This window comes from Petromyzon marinus, chromosome 82, assembly GCF_048934315.1.
Source record: "Petromyzon marinus isolate PM22_M1 ecotype Great Lakes invasive population chromosome 82, UKy_Petmar_22M1.pri1.0, whole genome shotgun sequence".
NCBI classification, from domain to species: Eukaryota; Metazoa; Chordata; class Hyperoartia; order Petromyzontiformes; family Petromyzontidae; genus Petromyzon; species Petromyzon marinus.
The window spans coordinates 5,104,832-5,129,976 of NC_133747.1; the positions used below are offsets into that span (position 1 = coordinate 5,104,832).

Sequence of the window (25,145 nt, forward strand, 5' to 3'; positions counted from 1 at the left end):
AATGTTGTTAGAATATTCAATTTTAATGTTATAATGTTATACATTTTAATGTTATGTTATGATTTTATATATTAAGTGGTTAGAATGTTACATTTTTATATACTGTTATCATTTTACATTTTAGCGTTATTTTTTTCTGATTTTATATATTAATGTTGTTAGAATGTTATATTTTAACAATGTTATCATTTTAAATTTAGATTTTATAACGTTATGATTGTATATATTACTGTTAGAATCATATACTTTAATGGTTTTAATGTTATAATGTTATTTTTATTTCATATGTTAATCTTGTAATGTTGTTATAATGTTACATAAAAATGTCATGTTATAATGTAAAATTTGAATGTGAAATGTTTAAATGATGTTTTATATTAATGTAATGTTTTTAAATTGTTATTGTGATGTTTTCGAAATGTTATAATTTTATCAATTTGATTTTCTAACGTCATGTAAAATTTCAATGTTATGTTATGTTATCATTTTACATTTACATTTTATAATGTTATGATTTAATAAATTAATGTTGTAATGTTTTTAGAATGTTTAATTTAAATTTTTTACATCATAATTTTGCATTGTCATGTTATAATGTTATGGTTTTACATATGAATGTTGTATTGTTAGAATATTACATTTTCATTTGGTTATAATGTTATAATTTACCATTTTAACGTTATAATGTTATGATTTTGTAAATTAATGTTGTTAGGATGTTAAATTAAAATTGTGTTATGTTATAATTTTACATTTTTATGTTATGTTCTAATGTTATGATTTTATAAATTGATGTTGTCATAATGTTTTTGTTGTTGTTGTTATTATTGTGACCACCATCACCACCACCATCACCACCATCACCTCCACCATCACCACCATCACCACCACCATCACCACCACCATCATCACCATTACCACCACCATCACCACCATCATCACCACCATCACCACCATCACCACCACCATATTGATGTTGATATTTTCTACACACTACATACTAGACTACACTACACACTGCTACACTATACACTACTACACTATACACTACTACACTACACTATACACTACACTATACACTGCTACACTATAAACTACACACTATACACTACACTATACACTACTACACTATACACTACACTATACACTACACTATACACTACTACACTATACACTACTACACTATACACTACTACACTATACACTACTACACTATCCAGATTCACAAACTCATTGCTTTGACACTGCTGCTACTGCCCGTCGTGTTGTTGTTGTTGTTTACTCTGTTGTCCTTCCAGGTATAAATCCTGGACGTTCAGTGGTGGCAAAAGAGCTTCAAAGATTATCGGATTTGTAAATGGGGGGTGGGGGCGTTGCCGTTTGGTGACCACGCCCTTTTTTTATATCCCTGCCCTCTTGGCAACGTGGCCACGCCCCTTCCTCCGCCACGCCCACTTCGTTACCGCACCATGCCCACTTACGAATCTCGGCACGCCCACTTGCCTTGCCACGCCCAGTTTCTAACCTTGCCACGCCCAGTTTCTAACCTTGCCACGCCCACTAACCCCCCTCTCCCCCCCCCGTCTCGTGTGATTGTCTGTCTGCCCACCCACTCCACCCACCACTCCACCCACCACTCCACCCACCACCCACTACACTACACACCACACTACCCACTACACTACACTACCCACTACACTACACTACCCACTACACTACACTACCCACTACACCACCCACTACACCACCCACTACACCACCCACTACACTACCCACTACACTACCCGCCCCCCCCACTCCACCCACCACTCCACCCACCACCCACTACACTACCCACCCCCCCACTCCACCCACTACACTACCCACTACACTACACCACCCACTACACTACACACTACACTACCCACTACACTACACACTACACTACCCACTACACTACACACTACACTACACACTACACTACACTACCCACTACACTACACTACCCACTACACTACACTACCCACTACACTACACACTACACTACACTACCCACTACACTACACTACCCACTACACTACACACTACACTACCCACTACACTACACTACCCACTACACTACACCCACTACACTACCCACTACACTACACTACCCACTACACTACCCACTACACTACCCACTACACTACACACTACACTACACACTACACTACACTACCCACTACACTACACTACACACTACACTACCCACTACACTACACTACCCACTACACTACACTACCCACTACACTACCCACTACACCACCCACTACACTACACACTACACTACCCACTACACTACACACTACACTACACTACCCACTACACTACACTACCCACTACACTACACCACCCACTACACTACCCACTACACTACACTACCCACTACACTACACACTACACTACACACTACACTACCCACTACACTACACTACCCACTACACTACCCACTACACTACCCACTACACTACACTACCCACTACACCACCCACTACACTACCCACTACACTACCCACTACACTACACTACCCACTACACTACCCACTACACTACACTACCCACTACACTACCCACTACACTACACTACCCACTACACTACACTACCCACTACACTACACTACCCACTACACTACACTACCCACTACACCACCCACTACACTACACTACCCACTACACTACACTACCCACTACACTACACTACCCACTACACTACCCACTACACTACACACTACACTACACACTACACTACACTACCCACTACACTACACTACCCACTACACTACATTACCCACTACACTACACTACCCACTACACTACACTACCCACTACACTACACTACCCACTACACCACCCACTACACTACACACTACACTACCCACTACACTACACTACCCACTACACTACCCACTACACTACACTACCCACTACACTACACTACCCACTACACTACACTACCCACTACACTACACACTACACTACACACTACACTACACTACCCACTACACTACACACTACACTACACACTACACTACACACTACACTACACACTACACTACCCACTACACACTACACTACCCACTACACTACCCACTACACTACACTACCCACTACACTACCCACTACACTACCCACTACACTACCCACTACACTACACTACCCACTACACTACCCACTACACTACACTACCCACTACACTACACTACCCACTACACTACACTACCCACTACACCACCCACTACACTACACACTACACTACCCACTACACTACACTACCCACTACACTACCCACTACACTACACTACCCACTACACTACACTACCCACTACACTACACTACCCACTACACTACACACTACACTACACACTACACTACACTACCCACTACACTACACACTACACTACACACTACACTACACACTACACTACACACTACACTACCCACTACACACTACACTACCCACTACACTACCCACTACACTACACTACCCACTACACTACCCACTACACTACCCACTACACTACCCACTACACTACACTACCCACTACACTACCCACTACACTACACTACCCACTACACTACACTACCCACTACACTACCCACCCCCCCACTCTACCCCCTCCCCACTCCCCCCCCTCCCCCCACGTGACCGTTGCAGAGCGCGCCGTTGTGGGCGGGGTGAGCGCGGTGGGCGTGGCGGTGGGCGTGGCCGTGGGCGTGGCTCTGCTCCTGTCCGTCGCGCTGCTCTGCGCGTGCCTCAGGAGGAGGCGGCACCGGCGGGCCAAGGCCGGCTCGGAGAATGACGTGTGGGTGTGGGCGGGGCGACGGGGGTGACGTGAGGGTGGGGGCGGGGCGACGTGTGGGTGGGGGCGGGGCGACGGGGGCGACGTGTGGGTGGGGGCGAGGTGACGTTTGGGTGGGGGCGGGGTGAGGTGTGGGTGGGGGCGGGGCGATGGTAGTGACGTGTGGGTGGGGGCGGGGCGACGGTAGTGACGTGTGGGTGGGGGCGACGGGGGAGACGTATGGGTGGGGGCGGGGCAAGTAGGTGGGTGAGTGAGTGAGTGGGTGAGTGAGTGGGTGGGTGAGGTGAGTGGGTGAGTGGGTGAGTGAGTGGGTGAGTGGGTGGGTGAGTGGGTGAGTGGGTGGGTGGGTGGGTGAGTGAGTGAGTGGGTGAGTGGGTGAGTGAGTGGGTGAGTGGGTGAGTGGGTGAGTGGGTGGGTGAGTGGGTGGGTGGGTGGGTGAGTGAGTGAGTGGGTGAGTGAGTGGGTGAGTGAGTGAGTGGGTGAGTGAGTGGGTGGGTGAGTGAGTGAGTGGGTGAGTGAGTGAGTGGGTGAGTGGGTGGGTGAGTGGGTGAGTGGGTGGGTGAGTGGGTGGGTGGGTGGGTGAGTGAGTGAGTGAGTGGGTGAGTGAGTGGGTGAGTGAGTGAGTGGGTGAGTGAGTGAGTGGGTGAGTGAGTGAGTGGGTGAGTGAGTGAGTGGGTGAGTGAGTGGGTGGGTGAGTGAGTGAGTGGGTGAGTGAGTGGGTGGGTGAGTGAGTGGGTGAGTGGGTGAGTGAGTTGGTGAGTGAGTGAGTTGGTGAGTGAGTGAGTTGGTGAGTGAGTGAGTTGGTGAGTGAGTGAGTGGGTGAGTGAGTGAGTGGGTGAGTGAGTGAGTGAGTTGGTGAGTGAGTGAGTTAGTGAGTGGGTGAGTGAGTGGGTGGGTGAGTGAGTGAGTGGGTGAGTGAGTGAGTGGGTGAGTGAGTGAGTGGGTGAGTGAGTGAGTGGGTGAGTGAGTGAGTGGGTGAGTGAGTGGGTGGGTGGGTGAGTGGGTGAGTGAGTGAGTGAGTTGGTGAGTTGGTGAGTGAGTGAGTTAGTGAGTGGGTGAGTGAGTTAGTGGGTGAGTGAGTTGGTGAGTGAGTTGGTGAGTGAGTTGGTGAGTGAGTGAGTTGGTGAGTGAGTGGGTGAGTGAGTTGGTGAGTGAGTGGGTGAGTGAGTGAGTGGGTGAGTTAGTGAGTTGGTGAGTGAGTTGGTGAGTGAGTGAGTGAGTTGGTGAGTGAGTGAGTGAGTTGGTGAGTGAGTTGGTGAGTTAGTGAGTGAGTGGGTGAGTGAGTGAGTGAGTTGGTGAGTGAGTGAGTGGATGAGTGAGTGCGTGGATGAGTGAGTGAGTGGATGAGTGAGTGAGTGGATGAGTGAGTGAGTTGGTGAGTGAGTTGGTGAGTGAGTTGGTGAGTGAGTTGGTGAGTGAGTTGGTGAGTGAGTGAGTGAGTGGTTTGGGTTCACGATGGGCGTGACCCTCCCCCCACCCCCCACCCCCCAGGTATTTCGACGGTTTCACCACGCGCCTGGGTCCCAGCGTGAGCCGCCAGGTGGCCAATCAGACGCCTCCCTGCCTGGTGTCACGTGCCCCGCCCCATGACGTCACAGCCTACCTCAGCACTGAGCGGTGAGATGGCTCACAGAGCCAGACAGTGAGACTCCCATAGTGTTCAGTGTTAATCAGTGAGACTCCCACAGGGTTCAGTGTTAATCAGTGAGACTCCCACAGGGTTCAGTGTTAATCAGTGAGACTCCCACAGGGTTCAGTGTTAATCAGTGAGACTCCCATAGGGTTCAGTGTTAATCAGTGAGACTCCCACAGGGTTCAGTGTTAATCAGTGAGACTCCCATAGGGTTCAGTGTTAATCAGTGAGACTCCCATAGGGTTCAGTGTTAATCAGTGAGACTCCCACAGGGTTCAGTGTTAATGAGACTCCCATAGGGTTCAATGTTAATGTGTGAGACTCCCACAGGGTTCAGTGTTAATCAGTGAGACTCCTACAGGGTTCAGTGTTAATGAGTGAGACTCCCACAGGGTTCAGTGTTAATCAGTGAGACTCCCATAGGGTTCAGTGTTAATCAGTGAGACACCCACAGGGTTCAGTGTTAATCAGTGAGACTCCCATAGGGTTCAGTGTTAATCAGTGAGACTCCCATAGGGTTCAGTGTTAATCTGTGAGACTCCCATAGGGTTCAGTGTTAATCAGTGAGACTCCCATAGGGTTCAGTGTTAATCAGTGAGACTCCTACAGGGTTCAGTGTTAATGAGTGAGACTCCCACAGGGTTCAGTGTTAATCAGTGAGACTCCCATAGGGTTCAGTGTTAATCAGTGAGACACCCACAGGGTTCAGTGTTAATCAGTGAGACTCCCATAGGGTTCAGTGTTAATCAGTGAGACTCCCATAGGGTTCAGTGTTCATCAGTGAGACTCCCACAGGGTTCAGTGTTAATCAGTGAGACTCCCATAGGGTTCAGTGTTCATCAGTGAGACTCCCACAGGGTTCAGTGTTCATCAGTGAGACTCCCATAGGGTTCAGTGTTAATCAGTGAGACTCCCACAGGGTTCAGTGTTAATCAGTGAGACTCCCATAGGGTTCAGTGTTAATCAGTGAGACTCCCACAGGGTTCAGTGTTAATCAGTGAGACTCCCATAGGGTTCAGTGTTAATCAGTGAGACACCCACAGGGTTCAGTGTTAATCAGTGAGACTCCCACAGGGTTCAGTGTTAATCAGTGAGACCCCATAGGGTTCAGTGTTAATCAGTGAGACTCACATAGGGTTCAGTGTTAATGAGTGAGAATCCCATAGTGTCCAGTGTTAATCAGTGAGACTCCCACAGGGTTCAGTGTTAATCAGTGAGTCTTTCACAGGGTTCAGTGTTAATCAGTGAGACTCCCATAGGGTTCAGTGTTAATCAGTGAGACTCCCACAGGGTTCAGTGTTAATCAGTGAGACTCCCACAGGGTTCAGTGTTAATCAGTGAGACTACCACAGTGTTCAGTGTTAATCAGTGAGACTCCCACAGGGTTCAGTGTTAATCAGTGAGACTCCCACAGGGTTCAGTGTTAATCAGTGAGACTCCCATAGGGTTCAGTGTTAATCAGTGAGACTCCCATAGGGTTCAGTGTTAATCAGTGAGACTCCCATACGGTTCAGTGTTAATCAGTGAGACTCCCATAGGGTTCAATGTTAATCAGTTAGACTCCCACAGGGTTCAGTGTTAATCAGTGAGACTCCCACAGGGTTCAGTGTTAATCAGTGAGACTCCCATAGGGTTCAGTGTTAATCAATGAGACTCCCATAGGGTTCAGTGTTAATCATTGAGACTCCCATAGGGTTCAATGTTAATCAGTGAGACTCCCACAGGGTTCAGTGTTAATCAGTAAGACTCCCACAGGGTTCAGTGTTAATCAGTGAGACTCCCACAGGGTTCAGTGTTAATCAGTGAGACTCCCATAGGGTTCAGTGTTAATCACTGAGACTCCCATAGGGTTCAGTGTTAATCAGTGAGACTCCAACAGGGTTCAGTGTTAATCAGTGAGACTCCCATAGGGTTCAATGTTAATCAGTGAGACTCCCATAGGGTTCAGTGTTAATCAGTGAGACTCCCATAGGGTTCAATGTTAATCAGTGAGACTCCCACAGGGTTCAGTGTTAATCAGTAAGACTCCCACAGGGTTCAGTGTTAATCAGTGAGACTCCCACAGGGTTCAGTGTTAATCAGTGAGACCCCATAGGGTTCAGTGTTAATCAGTGAGACTCACATAGGGTTCAGTGTTAATCAGTGAGACTCCCACAGGGTTCAGTGTTAATCAGTGAGACTCTCATAGGGTTCAGTGTTAATCAGTGAGACTCCCACAGGGTTCAGTGTTAATCAGTGAGACTCCCATAGGGTTCAGTGTTAATCAGTGAGACTCCCATAGGGTTCAGTGTTAATCAGTGAGACTCCCACAGGGTTCAGTGTTAATCAGTGAGACTCCCATAGGGTTCAGTGTTAATCAGTGAGACTCCCGCAGGGTCCAGTGTTAATCAGTGAGACTCCCATAGGGTTCAGTGTTAATCAGTGAGACTCCCATAGGGTTCAGTGTTAATCAGTGAGACTCCCATAGCGTTCCGTGTTAATCAGTGAGACTCCCATAGGGTTCAGTGTTAATGAGACTCCCACAGGGCTCAGTGTTAATGAGACTCCCACAGGGTTCAGTGTTAATGAGACTCCCACAGGGTTCAGTGTTAATCAGTGAGACTCCCATAGGGTTCAGTGTTAATCAGTGAGACTCCCACAGGGTTCAGTGTTAATCAGTGAGAGTCCCATAGGGTTCAGTGTTAATGAGACTCCCACAGGGTTCAGTGTTAATGAGACTCCCACAGGGTTCAGTGTTAATCAGTGAGACTCCCATAGGGTTCAGTGTTAATCAGTGAGACTCCCATAGGGTTCAGTGTTAATCAGTGAGACTCCCATAGGGTTCAGTGTTAATCAGTGAGACTCCCATAGGGTTCAGTGTTAATCAGTGAGACTCCCACAGGGTTCAGTGTTAATCAGTGAGACTCCCACAGGGTTCAGTGTTAATCAGTGAGACTCCCATAGGGTTCAGTGTTAATCAGTGAGACTCCCATAGGGTTCAGTGTTAATCAGTGAGACTCCCATAGGGTTCAGTGTTAATCAGTGAGACTCCCACAGGGTTCAGTGTTAATCAGTGAGACTCCCACAGGGTTCAATGTTAATCAGTGAGACTCCCATAGGGGTCAGTGTTAATCAGTGAGACTCCCACAGGGTTCAATGTTAATCAGTGAGACTCCCACAGGGTTCAGTGTTAATCAGTGAAACTCCCACAGGGTTCAGTGTTAATCAGTGAGACTCCCATAGGGTTCAGTGTTAATCAGTGAGACTCCCACAGGGTTCAGTGTTAATCAGTGAGAGTCCCATAGGGTTCAGTGTTAATGAGACTCCCACAGGGTTCAGTGTTAATGAGACTCCCACAGGGTTCAGTGTTAATCAGTGAGACTCCCATAGGGTTCAGTGTTAATCAGTGAGACTCCCATAGGGTTCAGTGTTAATCAATGAGACTCCCATAGGGTTCAGTGTTATTCAGTGAGACTCCCATAGGGTTCAGTGTTAATCAGTGAGACTCCCACAGGGTTCAGTGTTAATCAGTGAGACTCCCACAGGGTTCAGTGTTAATCAGTGAGACTCCCATAGGGTTCAGTGTTAATCAGTGAGACTCCCATAGGGTTCAGTGTTAATCAGTGAGACTCCCATAGGGTTCAGTGTTAATCAGTGAGACTCCCACAGGGTTCAGTGTTAATCAGTGAGACTCCCACAGGGTTCAATGTTAATCAGTGAAACTCCCATAGGGGTCAGTGTTAATCAGTGAGACTCCCACAGGGTTCAATGTTAATCAGTGAGACTCCCACAGGGTTCAGTGTTAATCAGTGAAACTCCCACAGGGTTCAGTGTTAATCAGTGAGACTCCCATAGGGTTCAGTGTTAATCAGTGAGACTCCCACAGGGTTCAGTGTTAATCAGTGAGACTCCCACAGGGTTCAGTGTTAATCAGTGAGACTCCCATAGGGTTCAGTGTTAATCACTGAGACTCCCATAGGGTTCAGTGTTAATCAGTGAGACTCCCACAGGGTTCAGTGTTAATCAGTGAGACTCCCATAGGGTTCAGTATTAATCAGTGAGACTCCCACAGGGTTCAGTGTTAATCAGTGAGACTCCCATAGGGTTCAGTGTTAATCAGTGAGACTCCCACAGGGTTCAGTGTTAATCAGTGAGACTCCCATAGGGTTCAGTGTTAATGTGTGAGACTCACATAGGGTTCAGTGTTAATCAGTGAGACTCCCATAGGGTTCAGTGTTAATCAGTGAGACTCCCATAGGGTTCAGTGTTAATCACTGAGACTCCCACAGGGTTCAGTGTTAATCAGTGAGACTCCCATAGGGTTCAGTATTAATCAGTGACACTCCCATAGGGTTCAGTGTTAATCAGTGAGACTCCCACAGGGTTCAGTGTTAATCAGTGAGACTCCCACAGGGTTCAGTGTTAATTAGTGAGACTCCCACAGGGTTCAGTGTTAAACAGTGAGACTCCCATAGGGTACAGTGTTAATCAGTGAGACTCCCATGGGGTTCAGTGTTAATCAGTGAGACTCCCACAGGGTTCAGTGTTAATCAGTGAGACTCCCATAGGGTTCAGTGTTAATCAGTGAGACTCCCACAGGGTTCAGTGTTATTCAGTGAGACTCCCATAGGGTTCAGTGTTAATCAGTGAGACTCCCACAGGGTTCAGTGTTAATCAGTGAGACTCCCATAGGGTTCAGTGTTAATCAGTGAGACTCCCACAGGGTTCAGTGTTAATCAGTGAGACTCCCACAGGGTTCAGTGTTAATCAGTGAGACTCCCACAGGGTTCAGTGTTAATCAGTGAGACTCCCACAGGGTTCAGTGTTAATCAGTGAGACTCCCACAAGGTTCAGTGTTAATGAGTGAGACTCCCACAGGGTTCAGTGTTAATCAGTGAGACTCCCACAGGGTTCAGTGTTAATCAGTGAGACTCCCACAGGGTTCAGTGTTAATCAGTGAGACTCCCATTGGGTTCAGTGTTAATCAGTGAGACTCCCACAGGGTTCAGTGTTAATCAGTGAGACGCCCATAGGGTTCAGTGTTAATCAGTGAGACTCCCACAGGGTTCAGTGTTAATCAGTGAGACTCCCATAGGGTTCATTGTTAATCAGTGAGACTCCCACAGGGTTCAGTGTTAATCAGTGAGACTCCCACAGGGTTCAGTGTTAATCAGTGAGACTCCCATAGGGTTGGGTGTTAATCAGTGAGACTCCCATAGGGTTCAGTGTTAATCAGTGAGACTCCCATAGGGTTTAGTGTTAATCAGTGAGACTCCCATATTGGTCAGTGTTAATCAGTGAGACTCCCACAAGGTTCAGTGTTAATCAGTGAGACTCCCATAGGGTTCTGTGTTAATCAGTGAGACTCCCATAGGGTTCAGTGTTAATCAGTGAGACTCCCATAGGGTTCAGTGTTAATCAGTGAGACTCCCATAGGGTTCAGTGTTAATCAGTGAGACTCCCACAGGGTTCAGTGTTATTCAGTGAGACTCCCATAGGGGTCAGTATTAATCATTGAGACTCCCACAGGGTTCAGTGTTAATCAGTGAGACTCCCACAGGGTTCAGTGTTAATCAGTGAGACTCCCATAGTGTTCAGTGTTAATCAGTGAGACTCCCACAGGGTTCAGTGTTAATCAGTGAGACTCCCACAGGGTTCAGTGTTAATCAGTGAGACTCCCACAGGGTTCAGTGTTAATCAGTGAGACTCCCATAGGGTTCAGTGTTAATCAGTGAGACTCCCACAGGGTTCAGTGTTAATCAGTGAGACTCCCATAGGGTTCAGTGTTAATCAGTGAGACTCCCATAGGGTTCGGTGTTAATCAGTGAGACTCCCATAGGGTTCAGTGTTAATCAGTGAGACTCCCATAGGGTTCGGTGTTAATCATTGAGACTCCCACAGGGTTCAGTGTTGATCAGTGAGACTCCCATAGGGTTCAGTGTTAATCAGTGAGACTCCCACAGGGTTCAGTGTTAATCAGTGAGACTCCCATAGGGTTCAGTGTTAATCAGTGAGACTCCCACATGGTTCAGTGTTAATCAGTGAGACTCCCATAGGGTTCAGTGTTAATCAGTGAGACTCCCATAGGTTTCACTGTTAATCAGTGAGACTCCCATAGGGTTCATTGTTAATCAGTGAGTCTCCCATAGGGTTCAGTGTTAATGAGACTCCCACAGGGTTCATTGTTAATCAGTGAGACTCCCATAGGGTTCAGTGTTAATGAGACTCCCATAGGGTTCAGTGTTAATCACTGAGACTCCCATAGGGTTCATTGTTAATCAGTGAGACTCCCACAGGGTTCAGTGTTAATCACTGAGACTCCCATAGGGTTCAGTGTTAATCAGTGGGACTCCCATAGGGTTCAGTGTTAATCAGTGAGACTCCCACAGGGTTCAGTGTTAATCAGTGAGACTCCCACAGGGTTCAGTGTTAATCAGTGAGACTCCCATAGGGTTCAGTGTTAATGAGACTCCCATTGGGTTCAGTGTTAATCAGTGAGACTCCCACAGGGTTCAGTGTTAATCAGTGAGACTCCAATAGGTTTCAGTGTTAATCAGTGAGACTCCCACAGGGTTCAGTGTTAATCAGTGAGACTCCCACAGGGTTCAGTGTTAATCAGTGAGACTTTCATTGGGTTCAGTGTTAATGAGTGAGACTCCCATAGGGTTCAGTGTTTATCAGTGAGACTTCCATTGGGTTCAGTGTTAATCAGTGAGACTCCTATATGGTTCAGTGTTAATGAGACTCCCATAGTGTTCAGTGTTAATCAGTGAGACTCCCACAGGGTTCAGTTTTAATGAGACTCCCATAGGGTTCAGTGTTAATCAGTGAGACTCCCACAGGGTTCAGTGTTAATCAGTGAGACTCCCACAGGGTTCAGTGTTAATCAGTGAGACTCCCATAGCGTTCAGTGTTAATGAGACTCCCACAGGGTTCAGTGTTAATCAGTGAGACTCCCACAGGGTTCAGTGTTAATCAGTGAGACTCCCATAGGGTTCAGTGTTAATCAGTGAGACTCCCATAGGGTTCAGTGTTAATCAGTGAGACTCCCATAGGGTTCAGTGTTAATCAGTGAGACTCCCATAGGGATCAGTGTTAATCATTGAGACTCCCACAGGGTTCAGTGTCAATCAGTGAGACTCCCACAGGGTTCAGTGTTAATCAGTGAGACTCCCACAGGGTTCAGTGTTAATCATTGAGACTCCCATAGGGTTCAGTGTTAATCAGTGAGACTCCCACAGGGTTCATTGTTAATCAGTGAGACTCCCACACGGTTCAGTGTTAATCAGTGAGACTCCCACAGGGTTCAGTGTTAATCAGTGAGACTCCCATAGGGTTCAGTGTTAATCAGTGAGACTCCCATAGGGTTCAGTGTTAATCAGTGAGACTCCCATAGGGTTCAGTGTTAATCAGTGAGACTCCCACAGGGTTCAGTGTTAATCAGTGAGAGTCCCATAGGCTTCAGTGTTAATCAGTGAGACTCCCATAGGGTTCAGTGTTAATCAGTGAGACTCCCACAGGGTTCAGTGTTAATCAGTGAGACTCCCATTGGGTTCAGTATTAATCAGTGAGACCCCCACAGGGTTCAGTGTTAATCAGTGAGACTCCCATAGGGTTTAGTGTTAATCAGTGAGACTCCCATAGGGTTCAGTGTTAATCACTGAGACTGCCACAGGGTTCAGTGTTAATGAGACTCCCACAGGGTTCAGTGTTAATCAGTGAGACTCCCACAGGGTTCAGTGTTAATCAGTGAGACTCCCACAGGGTTCAGTGTTAATCACTGAGACTCCCATAGGGTTCAGTGTTATTCAGTGAAACTCCCACAGGGTTCAGTGTTAATCAGTGAGACTCCCACAGGGTACAGTGTTAATCAGTGAAACTCCCACAGGGTTCAGTGTTAATCAGTGAAACTCCCACAGGGTTCAGTGTTAATCAGTGAGACTCCTACAGGGTTCAGTGTTAATCAGTGAGACTCCCATTTGGTTCAGTGTTAATCAGTGAGACTCCCACAGGGTTCAGTGTTAATCAGTGAGACTCCCATAGGGTTCAGTGTTAATCAGTGAGACTCCCATTGGGTTCAGTGTTAATCAGTGAGACTCCCATAGGGTTCAGTGTTAATCAGTGAGACTCCCACAGGGTTCAGTGTTAATCAGTGAGTCTCCCACAGGGATCAGTGTTAATCAGTGAGACTCCCACAGGGTTCAGTGTTAATCAGAGAGACTCCCACAGGGTTCAGTGTTAATCAGTGAGACTCACACAGGGTTCAGTGTTAATCAGTGAGACTCCCATAGGGTTCAGTGTTAATGAGACTCCCACAGGGTTCAGTGTTAATCAGTGAGACTCCCATAGGGTTTAGTGTTAATCAGTGAGACTCCCATAGGGTTCAGTGTTAATCAGTGAGACTCCCACAGGGTTCAGTGTTAATCAGTGAGACTCCCATAGGGTTGGGTGTTAATCAGTGAGACTCCCATAGGGTTCAGTGTTAATCAGTGAGACTCCCATAGGGTTTAGTGTTAATCAGTGAGACTCCCATATTGGTCAGTGTTAATCAGTGAGACTCCCACAAGGTTCAGTGTTAATCAGTGAGACTCCCATAGGGTTCTGTGTTAATCAGTGAGACTCCCATAGGGTTCAGTGTTAATCAGTGAGACTCCCATAGGGTTCAGTGTTAATCAGTGAGACTCCCATAGGGTTCAGTGTTAATCAGTGAGACTCCCACAGGGTTCAGTGTTATTCAGTGAGACTCCCATAGGGGTCAGTATTAATCATTGAGACTCCCATAGGGTTCAGTGTTAATCAGTGAGACTCCCACAGGGTTCAGTGTTAATCAGTGAGACTCCCATAGTGTTCAGTGTTAATCAGTGAGACTCCCACAGGGTTCAGTGTTAATCAGTGAGACTCCCACAGGGTTCAGTGTTAATCAGTGAGACTCCCACAGGGTTCAGTGTTAATCAGTGAGACTCCCATAGGGTTCAGTGTTAATCAGTGAGACTCCCACAGGGTTCAGTGTTAATCAGTGAGACTCCCATAGGGTTCAGTGTTAATCAGTGAGACTCCCATAGGGTTCGGTGTTAATCAGTGAGACTCCCATAGGGTTCAGTGTTAATCAGTGAGACTCCCATAGGGTTCGGTGTTAATCATTGAGACTCCCACAGGGTTCAGTGTTGATCAGTGAGACTCCCATAGGGTTCAGTGTTAATCAGTGAGACTCCCACAGGGTTCAGTGTTAATCAGTGAGACTCCCATAGGGTTCAGTGTTAATCAGTGAGACTCCCACAGGGTTCAGTGTTAATCAGTGAGACTCCCATAGGGTTCAGTGTTAATCAGTGAGACTCCCATAGGTTTCAGTGTTAATCAGTGAGACTCCCATAGGGTTCATTGTTAATCAGTGAGTCTCCCATAGGGTTCAGTGTTAATGAGACTCCCACAGGGTTCATTGTTAATCAGTGAGACTCCCATAGGGTTCAGTGTTAATGAGACTCCCATAGGGTTCAGTGTTAATCACTGAGACTCCCATAGGGTTCATTGTTAATCAGTGAGACTCCCACAGGGTTCAGTGTTAATCACTGAGACTCCCATAGGGTTCAGTGTTAATCAGTGGGACTCCCATAGGGTTCAGTGTTAATCAGTGAGACTCCCACAGGGTTCAGTGTTAATCAGTGAGACTCCCACAGGGTTCAGTGTTAATCAGTGAGACTCCCATAGGGTTCAGTGTTAATGAGACTCCCATTGGGTTCAGTGTTAATCAGTGAGACTCCCACAGGGTTCAGTGTTAATCAGTGAGACTCCCACAGGGTTCAGTGTTAATCAGTGAGACTTTCATTGGGTTCAGTGTTAATGAGTGAGACTCCCATAGGGTTCAGTGTTTATCAGTGAGACTTCCATTGGGTTCAGTGTTAATCAGTGAGACTCCTATATGGTTCAGTGTTAATGAGACTCCCATAGGGTTCAGTGTTAATCAGTGAGACTCCCACAGGGTTCAGTTTTAATGAGACTCCCATAGGGTTCAGTGTTAATCAGTGAGACTCCCACAGGGTTCAGTGTTAATCAGTGAGACTCCCACAGGGTTCAGTGTTAATCAGTGAGACTCCCATAGCGTTCAGTGTTAATGAGACTCCCACAGGGTTCAGTGTTAATCAGTGAGACTCCCACAGGGTTCAGTGTTAATCAGTGAGACTCCCATAGGGTTCAGTGTTAATCAGTGAGACTCCCATAGGGTTCAGTGTTAATCAGTGAGACTCCCATAGGGTTCAGTGTTAATCATTGAGACTCCCACAGGGTTCAGTGTCAATCAGTGAGACTCCCACAGGGTTCAGTGTTAATCAGTGAGACTCCCACAGGGTTCAGTGTTAATCATTGAGACTCCCATAGGGTTCAGTGTTAATCAGTGAGACTCCCACAGGGTTCATTGTTAATCAGTGAGACTCCCACACGGTTCAGTGTTAATCAGTGAGACTCCCACAGGGTTCAGTGTTAATCAGTGAGACTCCCATAGGGTTCAGTGTTAATCAGTGAGACTCCCATAGGGTTCAGTGTTAATCAGTGAGACTCCCATAGGGTTCAGTGTTAATCAGTGAGACTCCCACAGGGTTCAGTGTTAATCAGTGAGAGTCCCATAGGCTTCAGTGTTAATCAGTGAGACTCCCATAGGGTTCAGTGTTAATCAGTGAGACTCCCACAGGGTTCAGTGTTAATCAGTGAGACTCCCATTGGGTTCAGTATTAATCAGTGAGACCCCCACAGGGTTCAGTGTTAATCAGTGAGACTCCCATAGGGTTTAGTGTTAATCAGTGAGACTCCCATAGGGTTCAGTGTTAATCACTGAGACTCCCACAGGGTTCAGTGTTAATGAGACTCCCACAGGGTTCAGTGTTAATCAGTGAGACTCCCACAGGGTTCAGTGTTAATCAGTGAGACTCCCACAGGGTTCAGTGTTAATCACTGAGACTCCCATAGGGTTCAGTGTTATTCAGTGAAACTCCCACAGGGTTCAGTGTTAATCAGTGAGACTCCCACAGGGTACAGTGTTAATCAGTGAAACTCCCACAGGGTTCAGTGTTAATCAGTGAAACTCCCACAGGGTTCAGTGTTAATCGGTGAGACTCCTACAGGGTTCAGTGTTAATCAGTGAGACTCCCATTTGGTTCAGTGTTAATCAGTGAGACTCCCACAGGGTTCAGTGTTAATCAGTGAGACTCCCATAGGGTTCAGTGTTAATCAGTGAGACTCCCATTGGGTTCAGTGTTAATCAGTGAGACTCCCATAGGGTTCAGTGTTAATCAGTGAGACTCCCACAGGGTTCAGTGTTAATCAGTGAGTCTCCCACAGGGTTCAGTGTTAATCAGTGAGTCTCCCACAGGGATCAGTGTTAATCAGTGAGACTCCCACAGGGTTCAGTGTTAATCAGTGAGACTCCCACAGGGTTCAGTGTTAATCAGTGAGACTCCCACAGGGTTCAGTGTTAATCAGTGAGACTCCCATTGGGTTCAGTGTTAATCAGTGAGACTCCCACAGGGTTCAGTGTTAATCAGTGAGACACCCATAGGGTTCAGTGTTAATCAGTGAGACTCCCATAGGGTTCAGTGTTAATCAGTGAGACTCCCATAGGGTTCAGTGTTAATCAGTGAGACTCCCATAGGGTTCAGTGTTAATCAATGAGACTCCCACAGGGTTCAGTGTTAATCAGTGAGACTCCCGTAGGGTTCAGTGTTAATCAGTGAGACTCCCTTAGGGTTCAGTGTTAATCAGTGAGACTCCCACAGGGTTCAGTGTTAATCAGTGAGTCTCCCATTGGGTTCAGTGTTAATCAGTGAGACTCCCACAGGGTTCAGTGTTAATCAGTGAGACTCCCATAGGGTTCAGTGTTAATCAGTGAGACTCCCATAAGGTTCAGTGTTAATCACTGAGACTCCCACAGGGTTCAGTGTTAGTGAGACTCCCACAGGGTTCAGTGTTAATCAGTGAGACTCCCACAGGGTTCAGTGTTAATCAGTGAGACTCCCACAGGGTTCAGTGTTAATCAGTGAGACTCCCACGGGGTTCAGTGTTAATCAGTGAGACTCCCACAGGGTTCAGTGTTAATCACTGAGACTCCCACAGGGTTCAGTGTTAATCATTGAGACTCCCATAGGGTTCAGTGTTATTCAGTGAGACTCCCATAGGGTTTAGTGTTAATCAGTGAGACTCTCACAGGGTTCAGTGTTAATCAGTGAGACTCCCACAGGGATCAGTGTTAATCAGTGAGACTCCCACATGGTTCAGTGTTAATCAGTGAGACTCCCACAGGGTGCAGTGTTAATCAGTGAGACTCCCACAGGGTTCAGTGTTAATCAGTGAGACTCCCATAGGGTTCAATGTTAATGAGACTCCCACAGGGTTCAGTGTTAATCAGTGAGACACCCACAGGGTTTAGTGTTAATCAGTGAGACTCCCATAGGGTTCAGTATTAATCAGTGAGACCCCCACAGGGTTCAGTGTTAATCAGTGAGACTCCCATAGGGTTTAGTGTTAATCAGTGAGACTCCCATAGGGTTCAGTGTTAATCACTGAGACTCCCACAGGGTTCAGTGTTAATGAGACTCCCACAGGGTTCAGTGTTAATCAGTGAGACTCCCACAGGGTTCAGTGTTAATCAGTGAGACTCCCACAGGGTTCAGTGTTAATCACTGAGACTCCCATAGGGTTCAGTGTTATTCAGTGAAACTCCCATAGGGTTCAGTGTTAATCAGTGAGACTCCCACAGGGTACAGTGTTAATCAGTGAGACACCCACAGGGTTCAGTGTTAATCAGTGAGATTCCCATAGGGTTCAGTGTTAATCAGTGAGACTCCCACAGGGTTCAGTGTTAATCAGTGAGACTCCCATTGGGTTCAGTGTTAATCACTGATACTCCCATAGGGTACAGTGTTAATCAGTGAGACTCCCACAGGGTTCAGTGTTAATGAGTGAGACTCCCACAGGGTTCAGTGTTAATCAGTGAGACTCCCACAGGGTTCAGTGTTAATCAGTGAAACTCCCACAGGGTTCAGTGTTAATCAGTGAGACTCCTACAGGGTTCAGTGTTAATCAGTGAGACTCCCATTGGGTTCAGTGTTAATCAGTGAGACTCCCACAGGGTTCAGTGTTAATCAGTGAGACTCCCATAGGGTTCAGTGTTAATCAGTGAGACTCCCATTGGGTTCAGTGTTAATCAGTGAGACTCCCACAGGGATCAGTGTTAATCAGTGAGACTCCCACAGGGTTCAGTGTTAATCAGTGAGACTCCCACAGGGTGCAGTGTTAATCAGTGAGACTCCCACAGGGTTCAGTGTTAATCAGTGAGACTCCCATAGGGTTCAGTGTTAATGAGACTCCCACAGGGTTCAGTGTTAATCAGTGAGACACCCACAGGGTTCAGTGTTAATCAGTGAGACTCCCATAGGGTTCAGTGTTAATCAGTGAGACTCCCACAGGGTTCAGTGTTAATCAGTGAGACTCTCATAGGGTTCAGTGTTAATCACTGATACTCCCATAGGGTACAGTGTTAATCAGTGAGACTCCCACAGGGTTCAGTGTTAATCAGTGAGACTCCCACAGGGTTCAGTTTTAATCAGTGAGACTCCCATAGGGTTCAGTGTTAATCAGTGAGACTCCCACAGGGTTCAGTGTTAATCAGTGAGACTCCCACAGGGTTCAGTGTTAATCAGTGAGACTCCCATAGGGTTCAGTGTTAATCAGTGAGACTCCCACAGGGTTCAGTGTTAATCAGTGAGACTCCCACAGGGTTCAGTGTTAATCAGTGAGACTCCCACAGGGTTCAGTGTTAATCAGTGAGTCTCCCATCGGGTTCAGTGTTAATCAGTGAGACTCCCATAGGGTTCAGTGTTAATCAGTGAGACTTCCATAGGGTTCAGTGTTAATCAGTGAGACTCCCACAGGGTTCAGTGTTAATCAGTGAGACTCCCACAGGGTTCAGTGTTAGTCAGTGAGACTCCCATAGGGTTCAGTGTTAATCAGTGAGACTCCCACAGGGTTCAGTGTTAATCAGTGAGACTCCCACAGGGTTCAGTGTTAATCAGTGAGACTCCCACAGGGTTCAGTGTTAATCAGTGAGACTCCCATTGGGTTCAGTGTTAATCAGTGAGACTCCCACAGGGTTCAGTGTTAATCAGTGAGACTCCCGTAGGGTTCAGTGTTAATCAGTGAGACTCCCATAGGGTTCAGTGTTAATCAGTGAGACTCCCACAGGGTTCAGTGTTAATCAGTGAGTCTCCCATTGGGTTCAGTGTTAATCAGTGAGACTCCCACAGGGTTCAGTGTTAATCAGTGAGACTCCCATAGGGTTCAGTGTTAATGAGACTCCCACAGGGTTCAGTGTTAATCAGTGAGACACCCACAGGGTTCAGTGTTAATCAGTGAGACTCCCATAGGGTTCAGTGTTAATCAGTGAGACTCCCACAGGGTTCAGTGTTAATCAGTGAGACTCTCATAGGGTTCAGTGTTAATCACTGATACTCCCATAGGGTACAGTGTTAATCAGTGAGACTCCCACAGGGTTCAGTGTTAATCAGTGAGACTCCCACAGGGTTCAGTTTTAATCAGTGAGACTCCCATAGGGTTCAGTGTTAATCAGTGAGACTCCCACAGGGTTCAGTGTTAATCAGTGAGACTCCCACAGGGTTCAGTGTTAATCAGTGAGACTCCCATAGGGTTCAGTGTTAATCAGTGAGACTCCCACAGGGTTCAGTGTTAATCAGTGAGACTCCCACAGGGTTCAGTGTTAATCAGTGAGACTCCCACAGGGTTCAGTGTTAATCAGTGAGTCTCCCATCGGGTTCAGTGTTAATCAGTGAGACTCCCATAGGGTTCAGTGTTAATCAGTGAGACTTCCATAGGGTTCAGTGTTAATCAGTGAGACTCCCACAGGGTTCAGTGTTAATCAGTGAGACTCCCACAGGGTTCAGTGTTAGTCAGTGAGACTCCCATAGGGTTCAGTGTTAATCAGTGAGACTCCCACAGGGTTCAGTGTTAATCAGTGAGACTCCCACAGGGTTCAGTGTTAATCAGTGAGACTCCCACAGGGTTCAGTGTTAATCAGTGAGACTCCCATTGGGTTCAGTGTTAATCAGTGAGACTCCCACAGGGTTCAGTGTTAATCAGTGAGACTCCCGTAGGGTTCAGTGTTAATCAGTGAGACTCCCATAGGGTTCAGTGTTAATCAGTGAGACTCCCACAGGGTTCAGTGTTAATCAGTGAGTCTCCCATTGGGTTCAGTGTTAATCAGTGAGACTCCCACAGGGTTCAGTGTTAATCAGTGAGACTCCCACAGGGTTCAGTGTTAATCAGTGAGACTCCCATAGGGTTCAGTGTTAATCAGTGAGACTCCCATAGGATTCAGTGTTAATCACTGAGACTCCCACAGGGTTCAGTGTTAATGAGACTCCCACAGGGTTCAGTGTTAATCAGTGAGACTCCCACAGGGTTCAGTGTTAATCAGTGAGACTCCCACAGGGTTCAGTGTTAATCACTGAGACTCCCATAGGGTTCAGTGTTAATCAGTGAGACTCCCACAGGGTTCAGTGTTAATCAGTGAGACTCCCACAGGGTTCAGTGTTAATCACTGAGACTCCCATAGGGTTCAGTGTTATTCAGTGAGACTCCCACAGGGTTCAGCGTTAATCAGTGAGACTCCCATTGGGTTCAGTGTTAATCAGTGAGACTCCCACAGGGTTCAGTGTTAATCAGTGAGACTCCCATAGGGTTCAGTGTTAATCAGTGAGACTCCCACAGCGTACAGTGTTAATCAGTGAGACACCCACAGGGTTCAGTGTTAATCAGTGAGACTCCCATAGGGTTCAGTGTTAATCAGTGAGACTCCCACAGGGTTCAGTGTTAATCAGTGAGACTCCCATTGGGTTCAGTGTTAATCACTGATACTCCCATAGGGTACAGTGTTAATCAGTGAGACTCCCACAGGGTTCAGTGTTAATGAGTGAGACTCCCACAGGGTTCAGTGTTAATCAGTGAGACTCCCACAGGGTTCAGTGTTAATCACTGAGACTCCCATAGGGTTCAGTGTTATTCAGTGAGACTCCCACAGGGTTCAGTGTTAATCAGTGAGACTCCCACAGGGTTCAGTGTTAATCAGTGAGACTCCCACAGGGTTCAGTGTTAATCACTGAGACTCCCATAGGGTTCAGTGTTATTCAGTGAGACTCCCATTGGGTTCAGCGTTAATCAGTGAGACTCCCATTGGGTTCAGTGTTAATCAGTGAGACTCCCACAGGGTTCAGTGTTAATCAGTGAGACTCCCATAGGGTTCAGTGTTAATCAGTGAGACTCCCACAGGGTTCAGTGTTAATCAGTGAGACACCCACAGGGTTCAGTGTTAATCAGTGAGACTCCCATAGGGTTCAGTGTTAATCAGTGAGACTCCCACAGGGTTCAGTGTTAATCAGTGAGACTCCCATTGGGTTCAGTGTTAATCACTGATACTCCCATAGGGTACAGTGTTAATCAGTGAGACTCCCACAGGGTTCAGTGTTAATGAGTGAGACTCCCACAGGGTTCAGTGTTAATCAGTGAGACTCCCACAGGGTTCAGTGTTAATCACTGAGACTCCCATAGGGTTCAGTGTTATTCAGTGAGACTCCCACAGGGTTCAGTGTTAATCAATGAGACTCCCACAGGGTACAGTGTTAATCAGTGAGACTCCCACAGGGTTCAGTGTTAATCAGTGAGACTCCCACAGGGTTCAGTGTTAATTAGTGAGACTCCCATTGGGTTCAGTGTTAATCAGTGAGACTCCCACTGGGTTCAGTGTTAATCAGTGAGACTCCCATAGGGTTCAGTGTTAATCAGTGAGACTCCCATAGGGTTCAGTGTTAATCAGTGAGACTCCCATAGGGTTCAGTGTTAATCAGTGAGACTCCCATAGGGTTCAGTGTTAATCAGTGAGACTCCCACAGGGTTCAGTGTTAATCAGTGAGAATCCCATAGGGTTCAGTGTTAATCAGTGAGACTCCCATAGGGTTCAGTGTTAATGAGTGAGACTCCCATTGGGTTCAGTGTTAATCAGTGAGACTTCCACAGGGTTCAGTGTTAATCACTGAGACTCCCACAGGGTTCAGTGTTAATGAGACTCCCACAGGGTACAGTGTTAATCAGTGAGACTCCAACCGGGTTCAGTGTTAATCAGTGAGACTCCCATAGGGTTCAGTGTTAATCAGTGAGACGCCAACAGGGTTCAGTGTTAATCAGTGAGACTCCCACAGGGTTCCGTGTTAATGAGTGAGACTCCCATAGGGTTCAGTGTTAATCAGTGAGACTCCCACAGGGTTCAGTGTTAATCAGTGAGACTCCCACAGGGTTCAGTGTTAATCACTGAGACTCCCATAGGGTTCAGTGTTATTCAGTGAGACTCCCATAGGGTTCAGTGTTAATCAGTGAGACTCCCACAGGGTTCAGTGTTAATCAGTGAGACTCCCACAGGGATCAGTGTTAATCAGTGAGACTCCCACAGGGTTCAGTGTTAATCAGTGAGACTCCCACAGGGTTCAGTGTTAATCAGTGAGACTCCCACAGGGTTCAGTGTTAATCAGTGAGACTCCCACAGGGTTCAGTGTTAATCAGTGAGACTCCCACAGGGTTCAGTGTTAATCACTGAGACTCCCATAGGGTTCAGTGTTAATCAGTGAGACTCCCACAGGGTTCAGTGTTATTCAGTGAGACTCCCACAGGGTTCAGCGTTAATCAGTGAGACTCCCATTGGGTTCAGTGTTAATCAGTGAGACTCCCACAGGGTTCAGTGTTAATCAGTGAGACTCCCATAGGGTTCAGTGTTAATCAGTGAGACTCCCACAGGGTACAGTGTTAATCAGTGAGACACCCACAGGGTTCAGTGTTAATCAGTGAGACTCCCATAGGGTTCAGTGTTAATCAGTGAGACTCCCACAGGGTTCAGTGTTAATCAGTGAGACTCCCATTGGGTTCAGTGTTAATCACTGATACTCCCATAGGGTACAGTGTTAATCAGTGAGACTCCCACAGGGTTCAGTGTTAATGAGTGAGACTCCCACAGGGTTCAGTGTTAATCAGTGAGACTCCCACAGGGTTCAGTGTTAATCACTGAGACTCCCATAGGGTTCAGTGTTATTCAGTGAGACTCCCACAGGGTTCAGTGTTAATCAGTGAGACTCCCACAGGGTACAGTGTTAATCAGTGAGACTCCCACAGGGTTCAGTGTTAATCAGTGAGACTCCCACAGGGTTCAGTGTTAATTAGTGAGACTCCCATTGGGTTCAGTGTTAATCAGTGAGACTCCCACTGGGTTCAGTGTTAATCAGTGAGACTCCCATAGGGTTCAGTGTTAATCAGTGAGACTCCCATAGGGTTCAGTGTTAATCAGTGAGACTCCCATAGGGTTCAGTGTTAATCAGTGAGACTCCCATAGGGTTCAGTGTTAATCAGTGAGACTCCCACAGGGTTCAGTGTTAATCAGTGAGAATCCCATAGGGTTCAGTGTTAATCAGTGAGACTCCCATAGGGTTCAGTGTTAATGAGTGAGACTCCCATTGGGTTCAGTGTTAATCAGTGAGACTTCCACAGGGTTCAGTGTTAATCACTGAGACTCCCACAGGGTTCAGTGTTAATGAGACTCCCACAGGGTACAGTGTTAATCAGTGAGACTCCAACCGGGTTCAGTGTTAATCAGTGAGACTCCCATAGGGTTCAGTGTTAATCAGTGAGACGCCAACAGGGTTCAGTGTTAATCAGTGAGACTCCCACAGGGTTCCGTGTTAATGAGTGAGACTCCCATAGGGTTCAGTGTTAATCAGTGAGACTCCCACAGGGTTCAGTGTTAATCAGTGAGACTCCCACAGGGTTCAGTGTTAATCACTGAGACTCCCATAGGGTTCAGTGTTATTCAGTGAGACTCCCATAGGGTTCAGTGTTAATCAGTGAGACTCCCACAGGGTTCAGTGTTAATCAGTGAGACTCCCACAGGGATCAGTGTTAATCAGTGAGACTCCCACAGGGTTCAGTGTTAATCAGTGAGACTCCCACAGGGTTCAGTGTTAATCAGTGAGACTCCCACAGGGTTCAGTGTTAATCAGTGAGACTCCTACAGGGTTCAGTGTTAATCAGTGAGACTCCCATAGGGTTCAGTGTTAATGAGACTCCCACAGGGTTCAGTGTTAATCAGTGAGACACCCACAGGGTTCAGTGTTAATCAGTGAGACTTCCACAGGGTTCAGTGTTAATCACTGAGACTCCCACAGGGTTCAGTGTTAATGAGACTCCCACAGGGTACAGTGTTAATCAGTGAGACTCCAACCGGGTTCAGTGTTAATCAGTGAGACTCCCATAGGGTTCAGTGTTAATCAGTGAGACGCCAACAGGGTTCAGTGTTAATCAGTGAGACTCCCACAGGGTTCCGTGTTAATGAGTGAGACTCCCATAGGGTTCAGTGTTAATCAGTGAGACTCCCACAGGGTTCAGTGTTAATCAGTGAGACTCCCACAGGGTTCAGTGTTAATCACTGAGACTCCCATAGGGTTCAGTGTTATTCAGTGAGACTCCCATAGGGTTCAGTGTTAATCAGTGAGACTCCCACAGGGTTCAGTGTTAATCAGTGAGACTCCCACAGGGATCAGTGTTAATCAGTGAGACTCCCACAGGGTTCAGTGTTAATCAGTGAGACTCCCACAGGGTTCAGTGTTAATCAGTGAGACTCC

At 46.8% G+C, this 25,145-nt stretch overlaps 1 long non-coding RNA gene across 1 annotated transcript in view; it reads left to right on the forward strand.

Moving 5' to 3' along the window:
• The window catches only part of LOC142907722 (uncharacterized), a 92,206-nt gene that overhangs the window by 33,459 nt on the left and 33,602 nt on the right, over positions 1-25,145 (forward strand). The window contains exons 2-3 of the long non-coding RNA XR_012931237.1: positions 3,674-3,821; positions 5,310-5,435. This is a non-coding gene — a long non-coding RNA (uncharacterized LOC142907722). The remainder of the gene's footprint in view (positions 1-3,673; positions 3,822-5,309; positions 5,436-25,145) is intronic.